Source organism: Myotis yumanensis, unplaced genomic scaffold (assembly GCF_028538775.1).
Source record: "Myotis yumanensis isolate MYYU_CA2020_CCGP unplaced genomic scaffold, mMyoYum1.0.hap1 SCAF_2, whole genome shotgun sequence".
Lineage (NCBI taxonomy): Eukaryota > Metazoa > Chordata > Mammalia > Chiroptera > Vespertilionidae > Myotis > Myotis yumanensis.
In genome coordinates this window covers 31,311,388-31,326,953 of record NW_027223753.1, presented here as the reverse complement: position 1 = coordinate 31,326,953, position 15,566 = coordinate 31,311,388, and the positions used below count along the sequence as shown (strand labels likewise).

The 15,566-nt window shown below is 52.8% G+C and overlaps 1 protein-coding gene across 3 annotated transcripts in view; it reads right to left on the bottom strand.

Moving 5' to 3' along the window:
* The window catches only part of RIMS3 (regulating synaptic membrane exocytosis 3), a 39,837-nt gene extending 24,745 nt beyond the window's left edge, over nucleotides 1–15,092 (bottom strand). For all 3 annotated transcript variants that reach the window (XR_011470233.1, XM_070405009.1, XM_070405010.1), the window contains exon 1: nucleotides 14,806–15,092. The gene's annotated coding sequence lies outside the window, so the exon portion shown is untranslated. The remainder of the gene's footprint in view (nucleotides 1–14,805) is intronic.
* Between the last annotated feature and the right edge of the window lie 474 nt (nucleotides 15,093–15,566).

Genomic DNA, 15,566 nt, shown 5'->3' with positions numbered 1-15,566 from the left:
TCACACACACACACACACAAAGGCACACAGAAGCAGCCACACTGATAGCCACAGGCCTTCACACAACCACATCTACACACACACACACACACACACACACACCCTCCCCTTGGCCCTCTCCAGCCCAAAGACACAGGAAGAGCTCTGTCCCTTTAGAGGGCAGGTTCCCAGGAAGTGTCTTACCTGGATCTGTGGGTTCCCTTGGTCAAGGCACACACACCAGCTCTAAGCTGGTGCGTGTGTGAGCTTGAACACACACACACACACACACACACACACACATGCTCCAGCCCCCAATCTCACCCACCTGGCCCCCATCCCAGCAGGCCGGACAAAGGAGCTCATCGGTGAGGTTTGTGGTGAGATGAGAAGGCTGGCAGGGAGCAGGCTGTCACCATGGCTACCGAACTGACCCACTTCTTCTCCACCCAGCCTGGCCCACCCCATCACACACAGTAAAGGGGCAGCCCTCTGAGGGTGTGGTAAGGGATGGATTGAGCATCAGAAAGGCTGCGCCCTGCCTGGGAAGGCAATATCCAGACATCCCTTGAGGAGAGCAGGGTGCTAAAGAGATGGCCCCTGCGAGACCTAACCCCTGGTCTCCCCCAGCATCAGGGTCTCTGGCCTCAGGGACCTACACGGATCATGCACTTGCCCTCGACACATTCTCAGACACAGTTCTCACAGCAGGGCAGGGTGCGGAGTGGCCAGGCCCAAACCTGTGTCCCCCAGACTCCAAGGACTCAGGACTACATAGTGAGACAGACTCAGAGCTGGGTGAGCCCTGTGTCCTGTTGGGAACGAGGTTCCTGAGGGCAGGGCTTGCCTGCCCCCCTCAGGCCAGGGGTTCCTGGGGCTTGGCCGTGCATCTTCCCTCAGAGACGGGGACATGGAGGAACAACAAGCCCTCAGACAGCTCAGTCTTGTGAAGCAACAGCTCACAAAGCAGAATGAATCACTCCTGTGTGACAGCCTCCCGTAGCTCCCCACTGCCTTCAGGAGCAAGTAAAAACCCCTCACCAAGGCCTACGAGCCAAGTGACCCAACTCACCCCATGCTCTTGCCCCTCCTCTGTATTCCAGTCACACTGGCCTTCTTTTCATGCCTTTGTCAGCAGTCTGCCTGGAGTGCTCTTCTCTAGCCTGCCTCCACCCTCCTGCTCTGAGGCCCCGATGTCTGCTGCACTGCCTGGGCCTGGCTGATCCCTCCGCATTGCTCAGTCCCAGTTTGAATGTCATTTCCTAGGAGAGTCTCCCCAGATGAGGTGAGTCCCATGTCATGCTCCCCTAGACTCTGTACTGTCCCTGCCTGTTGTGGGTTGCATTGTGTCGCCACAGAAAAGATATGTTGAGGTCCTAACCCTGGTATCTAAGAGTATGACCTCAGAATAGGGTCATTGCAGATCTGATTAATTAGGTTGAGATCATTCTGGAGTAGAGTGGATCTGTAATCCAATATGAACAATGTCCTTATAAGAAGCTAGCCATGGCCTGGCCAGTGTGGCTCTGTTGGTTGAGCATTGTCCCATGTACCAGGTTGCCAGTTTGATTCCCGGTCAGGGCTCATGCCCTGGTTGCAGGCTTGATCCCCAGTAGGAGGGCATGCAGGAGGCAGCCAATTGATGTTTCTCTCTCACATCAATGTTTCTATCTCTCTCTCTCCCTCTCTCTTTCTCTCTCTGAAATCAATAAAAACATACTATATATATATTAGAGGCCTGTTGCACGAAGAGGCCTCCGGCACCCAGGACCCAGGCCTTCGCTCTGGCCAGAGCCGCCTTCCATCTTCTGTTTTCGCTGCTCTGGCTCGCCTTCAGTCTTCACTCCTCCGCTTGGAGCCTACGTATGCAAATTGACTGCCATCTTTGTTGGCGGTTAATTTGCATATCACGCTGATTAGCCAATGGGAGGCATAGCGAAGGTACGGTCAATTACCCTGTTTGTCTATTATTAGATAGGATATTGGCCATGTGAAGACAGATACTCAGGGAGAAAACATTCACAATGGAGGCAGAGACTAGATGATACAGCAACAAGCCAAGGCTGTCACCCAAATCCTGGAGAGAACCGTGGAACAGAGCATCCCTCAGAGCTCTCAGAAGGAACCAACCTGGCCAACACCTGGATTTTGGACTCTAGTCTCCAGGATTGTGAGAAAATAAATGTATGTTGTTTAAGCCATCTAGTCTTTGTTAAGCACTTTGTTACAGCTGCCTTAGGAAACTAACACACTGTCATTCCTAGCTTGTTCAGGGCCTGCCTCCCACATCTACCCCCCCACCCCCTGGCTGTGAGCTGCTTAGAAATAGGAGCCACTCTGTCTTCTCCATCCTAAATCCCCAGTGCCTGGCACAGATCTGGCATATAGTAGGGCTCTGTAAATATTTGATGAATGACTGAATGGTGACCTAAAATAAATATGAAATTAACTGTATTTATAACTGGGTAGTAGAATTGTAATTCATTTTTATTTCCTTCATGTGACATACTATGTTTTTTAAAGTTACCTCTTTAGAAATGGTATTAATGTTATCATCAAGAAAAAACTAAGTACCTATTTTTATTTGCAAAATGTACATTAAAATAACAGACATTTATACCACTGTGCATTTTGTTAAGAGGGAAAAGTTCTGCTCTATGCTTGATAACTGCTTTTTTATTGATTAATGGATTCTTCTTTATGTCACCAGAGTGCTTTCCGGCATCAGATTTACAGAGTTCGAGCTCTGGGGACTTGTGAAACATAGGTTCCAGGCGGAAAGGATCCAGGCAGACTATGCATGCTTCTCACCACCTCTGTTACCCACTGCCTCTCAGAGCTGGTGGGATCGGGCCAGATGTGGCACCTGGCACTGACAGGGCTGCTAGACTTGTCACTTGATAATGCCACCAGCCCTAGTCAAAGACATTCTCAAACAAAAGTCAGCTCCTCCCCTCAGTGAATGCACAGGCCAGTGCCTCTCAAATTTAAATGTGCACATGAATCACCTGGGCGTGTTGCCGAAATGCAGATTCTGATTCCATGGGCCCCAGGTGGAACGTGGGATTCTGCATTTCTTACAAGCTCTCGAGGCACTGAGAGATAAAGATAACATTCTCTGGTTGTTCTGCAGAAGGAGTGAACTCTTCCGGATGGGGAGACCAGAGAAGGCATCATGGGGTAAAGCACTGCAGAGCACCTCAAAAGATAGGGGGGGTCTGGAGAGGTAGAAGGGGGCAGGAAAGAGGTGGGAACTACCTGGGAAGATCCAGAGAGAAAACTTTAGGTTCAGAGACTGGTGCAGTTGGCATGGGAAGTAAGTACAACTGTGAAGAGAGGGCTGGAAAGGTAGGCTGGGAACAGCCAATGAAGGGCTCCGAATGAGGGCCGAGAGGCTTGGCTTTAATCCTGGAGGGAGTGAAATCTGACATGACTTAGATGCAGTGTCTTACAGAAATCAATCTGACACTGAGTGCAGAATCAGAAGAAAGCCTGACAGTAGGAAGAGCAGTCAGGAGGCCGGTAAGAAAGGCTGCACTGCTTCATAGTGCAGGTGTCGAGGAAAAGATGACCAGGAGTCACGGGAGGGCTTGGGGGCTACCTGGAGTTCGTGATGGGACAAGGTTGGGGAAAGGGAAAAAACCAGAATCCAAAATGATGTACAGGAAGGGTGGGAACTGAGAGGTGCCATCAGCAGAGCCTGAGGCCCCGGAGGAAAAAGTTGGCTTAAGGGGAAGATGAGTCCCCATTTTAGATATGATAAGTCTGAGGTAATACTGCAACTCCCACACGGAGGCGTTGGGCTGGTAAGCAGATGCACTGGAGCTCAGAAGGGCAATGTGCGTGGGCAGGTTTTGGGTATGTTCCCCAGAGGGAAAACTGGGATACGGGAAGGAAGGAGAACGCCCAGAGAAGGGTATAGAGTGAGGAAAGGGCCAGAGATAATGCCCAGAGTTAGGAGGGAAATGAAATCCATTGAAGGGTGGAGAATCAGTGGTTAAAAGTGGGAGAACTCAGAGAAGATGCATGAGTACACAGATGGCCAACCTGGAGACCCCACCTCACCCTGACACTGGGACCAAGGCCTGCCCAGCCCAGCCCAGCCCAGCCCAGGATGCAGGAGGGAGGCCGGGGAGCACCCTTACTCTCTCCTAGGAGCAGAGGAAGTCCAGGGCTGAAAATGAGCACAGCTCGAATGGAAAGAAGACTTTGGATGGGCACAGAAAGGGGCTAGATCCCCTGGGGAGGTCCAGGCTGCAGGAGGATCCCAAGGGTCCTGGGGCCCCCAAGCACTTATTCTGGCTCAGCCCAAACTCAGGAGGACAATCCCTCCAGCCAAACACACACACAGGACAGAGTCACACCCAGGGGACTACAGAACCCCTCCCCCAGGGGGAGGGCAGGGAAGATGGGGGAAGAAGCCTTCGGAACAAAGCCTTATTTCCGGGAAGTACATACTCTATCATTCCACTAGGAGAGTGAGCAGAGACACTACTAACAGTCACACAAGGACCACAGGTGTAAATTAGGACTATCCCAGGCAAATCCAGCTGGGTCTGTGGTCGGCAAACTGCGGCTCGCGAGCCACATGCGGCTCTTTGGCCCCTTGAGTGTGGCTCTTCCTAAGCCTTAGGAGTACCCTAATTAAGTTAATAACAATGTACCTACCTATATAGTTTAAGTTTAAAAAATTTGGCTCTCCAAAGAAATTTCAATCGTTGTACTGTTGATATTTGGCTCTGTTGACTAATGAGTTTGCCGACCACTGAGGTGGTCATCCTAGCCCTGGGAATCCTGGATCTCAACACAATACCGATTTGGTCCCTGCTCCTCCTAGATGAGGTGGTGGAGCTAACAGACAGGCTAGCTCATCCTCGGAGGCAGGCCTCCTTCAACCCCCCGCCCCCCGGCCCCCAGCCCGGGCTGAGGGCCCTGGTGGATGGGGAAGTTTCTCTGCCTCCCAGCCCCGCCCCAGTCTGAGCTCCGAAGCCCCCGTGGGGAGACACAGCAGCACCAAGGACAGCAGCCAGCCGTGGCTCGCTCCCGCGCTACCCGTCTTTTTTTTTTTTTTTTTTTAATTGCCGGGGCGCCGCTAGGCCTGATCAATATTTCATGGGGGTAGGGGCTCGGGTTACTAGCTTCACGCCAAGCTGGAAGGCGCCGCCTGCGCCTGCCACCAGCTCTGAGGACCCTCCTTGGGAACTCAGCACACCCGCAGACCCAGACCAAGCAGACACCACCCTCAATGTACTCCCATTTTCCCAACACCTCTCTGCTCCCTCCCACCACGTCCCTTTCCAGGGCACAAAGACCCACGTGCACAGCACACACCTTCAAGCAGCCACTCAGATACACCACATAGCCAGACACATACTGTACAAAGACAACGGCATACACAAAACAACAGGCACACCACACCCAGCAAGCTACCAACCTACACACACACACACACACACACACACACACTACATGGAGATGCATTCGCCACAGACCCATGTGCACATCACACACAGACACATGAGACACCCTGCCACACACACTGCACAAAAACTCACGCATGGAGAACCTCAGACACAGGACCCAACAGACACACACATCACACAGCCCACACACGCGGCCATGCACACACGCACACACATACAATATCTCTCACGGAGACCCCCAGACATGTCATCCAGAGCGACATTCACCACAGACACACATATCACATGCACATATACATACAAACTTAAACTCTCTCACACACATACAATATGCCTTCACGGAGACCCTCAGACATTCACCTTGAATATACACTAGTAAGCATATGCCCTGCACTACAAGGTCCCTGCCCTCTCCCGGAGCCCAGGCCTGCGCTCCCACTGCGAACATGGGACTGGGGCGGGGACAGGCAGCCGTTGGGCCCTGTGGATAAACCCTGGGGTCAATACTCAATCCTCAGGAGCAGGCAGTCAGCAGCACAGAGGTGGGGCAGGTGAACAGGGACCTTTGAGACCCCAAATCCTCCTGACTTCTCTGTCCCTAGGCACCAAGTTCTGGGGCATGAAGCTCTGGGGACAGCCTTAGTGCTCCCTGGGATCCAGCCTTTGGGAGGTCTGAGACCTGTGTTGTGCATGGAGACCAGGAGACTATTAAGCCTGCAACACCTGTTCCCCCAGGAGTGCCCAAGGCCTGATTCAGACAAGGGGGCATCCTACCACCATCCATATACCTCACCTCCAAGATCCCCCCAAGCAGGCTGAGGGAGCAGTGGCACAAATTCTCCTGTCTGCAGGCACAATCATGGCAGGATTCTCTGAAAGAAAGCCAAGCCAGAGCACAGGGCGAGGGGAGGGCTGCAGGCTGGCGCAGCAGGGAGTGAGGGAGAGGTGGCAGGCACCTTCCAGATTATCTAGGCCAGAGGTCGGCAAACTGTGGCTGGCGAGCCACATGCGGCTCTTTGGCCCCTTGAGTGTGGCTCTTCCACAAAATACCACGTGCGGACGCGCATGTACAGTGCGATTGAAACTACGTGGCCCATGCACAGAAGTCGGTATTTTGTGGAAGAGCCACATTCAAGGGGCCAAAGAGCCGCATGTGGCTCGTGAGCCGCAGTTTGCCGACCACTGATCTAGACAATGGTCCTCAACTCTGCCATCCCCTGTACCACATCTCGATTTTGTGTTATCTACAGAACCCTGTTTGCCCCTCTCCATGCTATCTGTCGAATCTACATACTCCTGAGGTGTTCATTATTTTCTTCAAATTTACACTTTTAACTCAAAAGCATTTACTTTAATTAGAAACTTAGTGTTACCACTGTAAATAGAGAGCCAATATCACTTTTAATAACTAGAAAATGGCAGTAAAATAAATACAGTATTAACAAAGCGGTATTATTTCATTTTAGCTAATTGAGCTGCCAGTCAAGATCTCTTTGTTACAAAGCGGAGGGCAGCAAGCATTGGGAAGTTGGTAAAGACACACTAGCACTACATGACACTTTCTCCTGGCGACAACCTTGGACTTGATAAAGTTGAAAGGGAACCCACTTTCTCACTATGTGAGCCAATGCTATGGAATGGCAGGTCCACAGCCACCGAAAGTCATCTCAGGTCCCACTCCCCACACTGGGAAGCTCTAGCCTTGTCTGCCTCCTGCAGGAGTTTGGGCACAGTGACCAGCTGGCACTCCATTGCCACAATCCATTCTGGTAATGACAATCCTTAGAAAGTGCTCAGCTCTTTCCTATTTACAAACTTCAGTTCTTTCCTATTTACAAACTGTCCTTACACCCAACTCCCAATACCAGACTTGCATCAGGAATTATCATGCCCATTTTTTAATGAGAAAGTTGAGGCTCCAAAAGGTTGAGACTTATCCAGAGTCACACAGCTACACGAGGTAGGCCTATGAGTAAGTGACTCTCAACTTCCACCCAGATGCACTTTCTGCTCTACCTGCATCCGTCTGTCCCACATTCAGGAGCCCTTGCTCTGAACTGACCTATGCTGGGCATAGAGGGAGGATGGATCCTGGTATCTGAGGCTCTCACAATCCCGAAAGGCAAACAGGCAAGTGTATAAGCAGCTGAAGTTAAGAGACGTTAAGAGTTTTTACTCTGGCATCACACTGCTGTGTGTCCCTAGCCTGCAAATGTCACCTCTCTGAACCTGAGTTCCATTGTCTGCAAAATGGGAATAATAATAGCCATTATAGGGCATGAAGATTAAATGAAATAATACATGTGCATAATGCCTGGCACAAAGTGCTCAAAAGTAACCCTAGCTGGTTTGGCTCACTGGATGGAGCGTTGGCCTGTGGACTCAAGGGTCCCAGGTTCGATTCCGGTCAAGGGCATGTACCTTGGTTGCAGGCACATCCCCAGTGGGGGGTGTGCAGGAGGCAGCTGATCGATGCTTCTCTCTCATCGATGTTTCTAACTCTCTATCCCTCTCCCTTCCTCTCTGTAAAAAATCAATAAAAAATATATATATATTTTTAAAAGTATTTATTACTAGAGAAGTACAAAGAATATAATTAATACAGGCAAAGAATAACTGAGTGGGGAAGGGGGAGCAGGCCTGGCATGGTTCTTCACTGAGGAAAGAAAATGATCTAAGTCTTAGAGGATAAATGTGTCTGTTTTGGTAGGACAACAGTCCAACTGCTCATGCCCTCCTCCTCCCTCTGTCGCCACTCCAAAATTCAAGATCTCAACTCCCTCTGTCTCTGCTCAGGCCTTTGACACGTTCTTCAGAGTCTGCCTGGGCACTGCTGCCCCAGGTAAAGACTCCCCTATAAGTCACAATGCCCAGTCTGTTTCCTCCAGCTGCTGTTCAGATGGAAGGCGGGGGGCCAGGCCCACCCTGGCACGCTAAGGATTCTAGCAGAAATACGTTCCCTGATAGCAAAGACCCCCACTATCTCTGAGGAAGTTAAGAGACATGGTTGCATGTCTGACTTTGTGATCCTTCCCAGCAGGCTGCCATTGATTGGACCAGGGTGGGCACCTGACCCACTCAGAGCCAATCTGATCTTCTGCAAGTTTGGGCTTGTATCTGTCAAGTCCTGAATGTGGCTGGAACCGAGGGGCACAATATAGGAACTATAGGTAGCCCTGTGTCTGGAAAAGCAGTGAAAACCTAGTCTGTGGAGACAGAAAGGTAAAGGCAGACAATAAGGTTGCTTCCATTTTTCCTGGCCTACCGGTCCCACTTCCTAAAGGCTAATGCTTTTTCTGGCCCTCGGTTCCCAGGAATCCCTTGTGTCCTCATAATAAACCCTCTGTATGACTGAAGCTGGCTTGAGTGAGTTTCTGTATACAAGCAAAGACCTAATTAAGACAGGGAAGAAGCTGGGAGCTAGAGAACCAAAGATGATCAATCCTGAAGAAAAATAATCATGGTGCCCGCATGGGGGGAGCTCGGTTTAACAGGGGACAGGAGGGAGAGATGCAGACAGTACAGATGCGGCCGAGGGAGGAGGGCTAAGTCTGCCTGGGGAGGGCCGGGAGGGTTCCTCAGAGGCTTCACTGCAAAGGTGGCAGCTGAGCTGGTTTTGAAGAATAAAGGACTTTCTCCAGGGAGACAACACAGGGGTGGGGAGGCATTACAGGCAGAGGAACAGCAAGTGCTGAGGCACAGAGGCATAGAACAGCCTGCTGTGTTAGAGAAACTGCCAGGAGTTCAAAGTATGGTGGGGGAGCAGGGGAGATGAGGCTGGAGTCTCGCAGATCACAAAGGGCTTTGAACACCATGCTAAGAAGCTACCGGAATGGGGAGCTACCGGAAGTATTTTAAGTAGCAGGGGGTGACAGGGTCAGCTCTGTGTTTTAGAAAGATGGCTCTGTGGCTGTAATGAGAAAGGACTGCAGAAGGCAGGCCAGGCGGGATGCTGAGAGGTCAGTGAGTTTGCTAAGCGATGATTCACCTATTCCTTCATTCACTGAAAAACTCACTGCGTACCTACTATGTGCCGGGGCTAGGCAAATCAGGACTCCTGACCCCATGGAGTTCACAGTCTAGCAAGAAAGAGAGACAAGGAAAAAGCAATTCAAGTGTAATGAGTGTCATGAAGAAGAACGAGGTCCTGCGGAGTGGGACGGTGTTCAGTTTCCGGTTTTCAGGCTTTGCTGCGGAAATGGTGTTTGAGCTGGTATCTACAGGATAATGAGGAGTAAGCAGGGCACCAGAGGAGGAGTGCACTTCAGGGTGAGGGGACATGTGTGAAGTCCTGCAGCTGAGGGAGAGGGGTAATGGTGCAAGATGATACAAAACGATAGGCAAGGACCAGATCACACAAGGCCTTGTAAATGACGTCAGAGATTGGCTTTTATTCCAAGAAGTCTTGGAAGGGTCTTAAGCAGGGAAATGATATAAACATTTATGTTTAGAAGATCACAGTGTGAAAAGTGAAATGAATCGAGGCAAGAACAGAAACATCAGGTGAGCAGCTTAGGAGGCTGTCACAGTGGTCCAGGTGAGGGTTAATGGCGGTCTAGAAGGAGGGGGTGGGGCAGGGAGAGGGATGACAGATTCGTAAGATATTCAGAACCAATAGGACTTGCTGAGGATTGGCTGTGGGATGTGGGGGTGAGGTGTCCAGGAGAACTTCCAGCTTTCCAGCTTGAGCAAGTGGGTGGGAGGTGGTGGCAGAGAAGAGCTGGGGACACTGGAGGCAGAGCAGGTGCCTGCAGATGGAGCTGTGGACCTAGGTTGGGACCTGAGGTTGATTGTGTCGCATCTAAATGTGGCCCAGGAAGCAGTTATAACTGCAGGTCTTGAGCCCAGAAGAGATAAAGTCAGTAGAGTAAATGAGATTACCTGGTGGTGGGGTAGAGTGTGCAATAGAGTAAGAAAAGGGGCCTGGGTAGCTCTGAGAAATCATGGTAGCAGCAGGGCCCGGGGGCAGCATGACCGGGAGTTCTGGGCTTAGAAAATCAGAACCATGAAATCCAAAGGGTACTTCGCTCAGGCCTGGGAGGCATCTGGCTTTGGTCCCACCTTTCCTGGCCAAGCATGACGCCTCGGCACAGGCACTTCCCAGCTGAGACAGCCCTCCCTTCCCCACTGCATCTTCCTCCTTGGCAAAGTCCAAGTTATCCTTCAGACCTAGCCCAGGGGGCCCCTCTTCCTAGTTGACGACTTCCCTGATATAGGCATGCGCTCTGTGGTCCAACAACCTGGGTTTGAATCCCAGCTCTGCCTCTGGATGGCTGTGCGACTTTGGCCAGGAAACGTAACCTCACTGTCCTCATCTACACAACAGAAATAACAGTAGTACCTACCTCATCGGGCTGTGTGAAGATGAGCATGTAACGTGCTTAGCAGAGAACCTAGCACACAGTAAGCACTAAATAAATGTTACTATTATTAACATCACACCCACTTTGGGACAGTTAGTCATGTCCTCCACCTTATGCCTCCTCCACTTCGGAACTATTTGCAGGCCGGTGTCCCTCCCTGCCTCTTCCTACCCAACTTGTGGGGCTGTATAATGCAGGGCCCAGTGCTAAGCCAAAATGCGGGACTCCTTGTTCAAAATTATTAAGAATTTCAAAATTATTAATAATTATTAAGACAGCAGAATATTAAGGCAACTGTGGGATCCTTCTAAGTGGGATCCTTCCTGTGCAACCAAAGACTCATGAAACCAGCCCAGTCCTTGCACCCAGCCAGCCCCGGGCCTGGGCCTGGCCCAAGTAGGTGTCAACCTTCATGCAATAGAGTAAAAATGCCAGCTGACAACTGAAATGGTTTCGTGATTTCCATCTGGAATTTCATTGTATCCTTCCCATAGAGAGATAACATCAATCCCCTTTTAGAGTCGAGGACATTGGAGTTCAGAGACGGGGTGTGCCTTCCAGCTGGAATGTGAACATAGGGTAGTTGGCTCCAAAGCCCTGCCCGGTGCCCTCTGGCTCCACAGGGAGGTCAGGAGAACCTGACCCCGAGGGATGAAGTTTGTCAACAAGACCCCGAGGGAGGGAACTGGAGGGACTGGGACTGGTCCCCTCCCTCCTGGGATGAGCCACATAAACAACCAGCTCCCTGGGCACCAGGGCTGCTGCACAGGGAAAGGGGTAGGACAAGGCAAAAGGTCACTCCTGAGAAGGTTGTGCCTGAGGGCCATAGACCCCCGCCCACACTCTCTGGAAATCAGACCCCGTCTCCTCTGCTTAAAACTGTTCAGAGACTGCCCTTGGCCTCAGGGCTGTTCCCAAGTCTTTATATCCTGCTAGACCAGGGAGTTCTGGCCTGGCTGTGTTGATACCTGCCCCCTCTCTACTCTCTCCACTGTTGTCATCCCCCTCCCCACCACACAAGGCTGTAGCTCACAACATTCCCTTTCCTCATCTTCTTTGTCTCCTCAACTCCTTGTCACCCTAGGATTCCTGAAACACCCCCCCCCCCCCTTTCAACACACATCACCTGCTCTGGGCTGTTTCCTGGCTAAAATGCAGGCACCCGGAGGCAGGGCCTGCCTGGCTCATAGGACTTGGTACATCAGGTATCTGAATGTAACCCTCTGCAACAAAGGCGGGGGGCGGACTCTGCACTCTCTCTCCTGCTCTCCACTCCTCCCCAACTGTCCTTTTCTTGTCCAGGCATCTTGAGCCCAAAGTGTGAGGAGCCCAAACTTGCAAAGGGAAGAGAATCATCATACAGTATGCAGCCCCCACCTGCCAGCTCGGGGCTGGGTGCTGTGCCTCTAGTTAGTACATTTAATCCCTCAAGAACCTTCCATATGGGGGTGGGGCAGTCTGGGTGTAAATTATTCCTATTTCCCAGGTTGCTCACCAAGTGCTTGAGACCACTTGCCTGGAATGGTAACAGCCTGGGAGTGGAAGATGCCACATTTGAACCCAGGACTGTCTAAGTATCTGGTGTCCTTTCTGCCCCTGTGACTTACTGTTCCCAGCCAGCTCACCTCCAACCACAGAGCAATTGTTCCTCCCCCATGCCCCTCAGTTCACACACACCCCAGGCAGCACAGCTCCTCTGTTGGGTCAGCAAAACACCAGTGTAGAGGCCAGTGTAGAAATCACTCCTCCCCTAGGTCAACAAAATGCCATTGTGGGAGAAATACCCACCCCAGGTCAGCCAAACACTAATGGGGGAAGACACCCCCATTGTCAGTAAAGTGCAGGTACAGGAAGCACATCCTACACCCCCAGTCAGCAAAAGGCCAGTGTGAGAGACACCTCTCTATACCCCCCTCTGCCTGGGCCCACAACATAGGCTTGGGGTACACAGATAGAGTCCTCCGAGGTGGTCTCCTGGGGTGGGGGAAGGCAGTATAGCTGGGGCTGCTACTGTTGCCTGGGGGTGGGGGGAAGCAGGGAAGGCTGCGGCTGGGGAGTGGAGCAGACAGGGGTGAGAGTTCTCACATGGTACTAATGAAATCAACCACCAGCCTGCCCCCTCCCCTCCCACCTCTCCCCTGCTCCCCAGGGACCCTCCAGGCTCCAGCTGATGCAATGCCCAGGCCCAATAATTGTTTTCTTCCCTCTTTAAAGGGCCAGCTGCTGGTGCAGCAGCAGACATCACCCTGACCCTTGACAGACCCCACAGAGCTTAGCACCCGGTTAGGGATAGGGGGAGCCCAGAAAGGAGCAGCTCAGCCCTGGGTTCTGCAGAGTAAAATCCAATTAATGTCCAGAGGCCAGAAGTGTCTGTGAGCAAGACGGGAGGGAAAGATAATAAGACAGAGACACTGCTCCCAGGAGAGCACATGCCCCGAGGCAGGGACCTTGGTCCCTGCTGGGTCCTCAGCACCTGACTCCTGCCTGCCTGTCCTGTCAAGTCCTTGGCACAGGAGTTACTCCTGAGTTCAGCAGTTATCATACTGAGCTTCCCTGAGTTCCAGGCACTGTGCTAAGCAGCTTAAAGCCACCATTTTATTTACTCCTCCCAGCAGACCTAGAAGGTGGGTCTGTTTTACTGAAGGAGGCTTAGAGAAAGGAAGTGATTTCCTGAATAGCACATAGCCAGAAAGTGGCACAGCCTGGGTTTGAAGCCAAGTTTGCCCAACTCTGGGCTTCATAGCCTGCAGAGAGTGGTCAGTTTCAAACCCCAGGGCTGGAGATCCCGAACCAGGTAGCCTGGCACAGAGGGCAGGGAAGGGGTCTGTGGGTCCTAAATAGGCTCTGAAGGCCATGGTGCTTGGTTTAAACACAGATTTCACAGAGGCCTTCCTCAACCCCCCTATTTCCCTCAAGAGAATGCCCCATTAGGTTGCCCACATACCCCCAGGGACAGTTGGCAGCTGCCTGATTACAGACTAATTGGTGGCTGCTAGCAACTGTGGGACTTGCTAGTTAACCTCTTGGTGACCAGGCCTAGCCCAGAAAGGCCCTCTCCCCACCACTTCAGTCCCTAAACCCAAGGACCCTAGACTTATGTCATCATGGGCAGAAGATAGGACCAAAGGGGCAGCAGCCTTCCTCTCCATACCCAGGCAACACCCCAGCCCATAGGATCACCTCCAAACAGCTCCCAGGTGGCCGTGCCAGTCCCCACCCCTTGTTCTCTGGCCTTGGGTATGGCCTTGCCCACCCCATCCAGGACCACGGGAGCTATGGGTCCTTCCTAGGTTTCCAGGCCCAGGATACTGGGAAGTAACCCACTCCTCAGGGTTGGGTTGTCCAGAGAAAGTGATGTGGGCATGGGCCCAGGTAGCCTGGAGGCCAGCCAGTGAAGATACCTTCCCCCGCGTGAGAGAGTGCCCAGGTTGCTCACCAAGGGTTTTGCCAAGCTTCCCCAAACCCTGGACTTCCCACTGTGGACCAACTGCCTTTCCCTGCTTCCCAGAAGCCCTCTCTTCCACCCTAGGACTGGGGTGAGCACTACCCTTTTTCTTTCATAGACTGGGGGGTCCTCTAGGCACCACAATGGTGTCTCATTGGGAAGAAAGAGTGGCTGCTTCTCAACCAGGGCACAGGCAGGAGGGAGGAAGGCAGGCTGCCTTCCAGCTCCCTTTCCAGGAGGAATTTTAAACACTTTCCAAAAATGCCATGCGAGGCAATGCTGTTGAAGACCAGGGCCCCAGATGCTCTGAGCTTCAGCAAAAAAACTCAAGACTCAGGAGCCCCCTACTGCATTTCCAGGCTTCCCCAAATGCCCTATGTTCCCCTCTTGTACCTGAGCCCCCACCCCAGAGCCATCACACACACTGTGCTCATCCCACCTCCTCCCCGGCTTTCGCCCCCCAGACCCTGCAAGCTCACATCCCTACGTGGCGCCTCCCGGCTGGAGCCCCCCTCCCCCCGCCCGGGTGGTCCCTCAGACCTCCGCAGCCCTCTCCCCACGTCCACTTCCAGGCGCACAAGGCCTACCGACTCACCAGAGGTGGGGCTGGGGTCCATACAGGGAGGGGTCTCCGGTGGCCAAGGAGGCTCTGAAAGGCGGGGCAGGTGCTGCCCTGGGACCCCGCCCCGCGGACCCGGCGGTAGGCGCGGCCCGGTCCCAGGCGGGCGGAGGACTCAGCTGGGGGTAGGGGCGCGGGGCGGGGCGGGGCGGCGAGAGAAGCTCACGGGGGCATCGCCTGCCACCGGGCCGGGCAGCTCTGCTCCGTCTGCCTGCGCTGCCGGCTCCGCAGCCACCAAGATTCTCAGCCACCGCCGGGTGCAAAGCCCGAGCCCGGGCTGGCGGGAGGCGAAGAGGGAGGCGGGGCCTATTGGGGGCGGGGCACAAGGCGGGTGGGGCCACGGGGAGGGCGGGGTCAACCGGGCTGGATTTAATGGTGGGCGGGGCCTAGTGGAATCCAGGGAGTCTGGGTTTGCCAGGTTGAAGGCCACCTAAGCTAGTAAGGCCTCTAAGGGGGCGGGTATAGAAGATGCCTCAAGCCTCTCTACATCCCTCGGACACTCCCACCTCATACCGTACCCTCCTCTCCACCACAACCTCGTTTAGTTCTTTCTCAACCTTCCTTTTCTTTGGGGCACCTCAATGGCACCGCGGTACCCCTGTCCCACCCTGAACCAGACCCAGTAACGTCAGACGATGAGAGAAGGAGGAAGTGGCTTACAAGCATCAAACCCAATTTACAGATGGAAAAACTGAAACCCGGAGAGGCGAAGACTTGCCCAAGTGCCTGCTATGAGG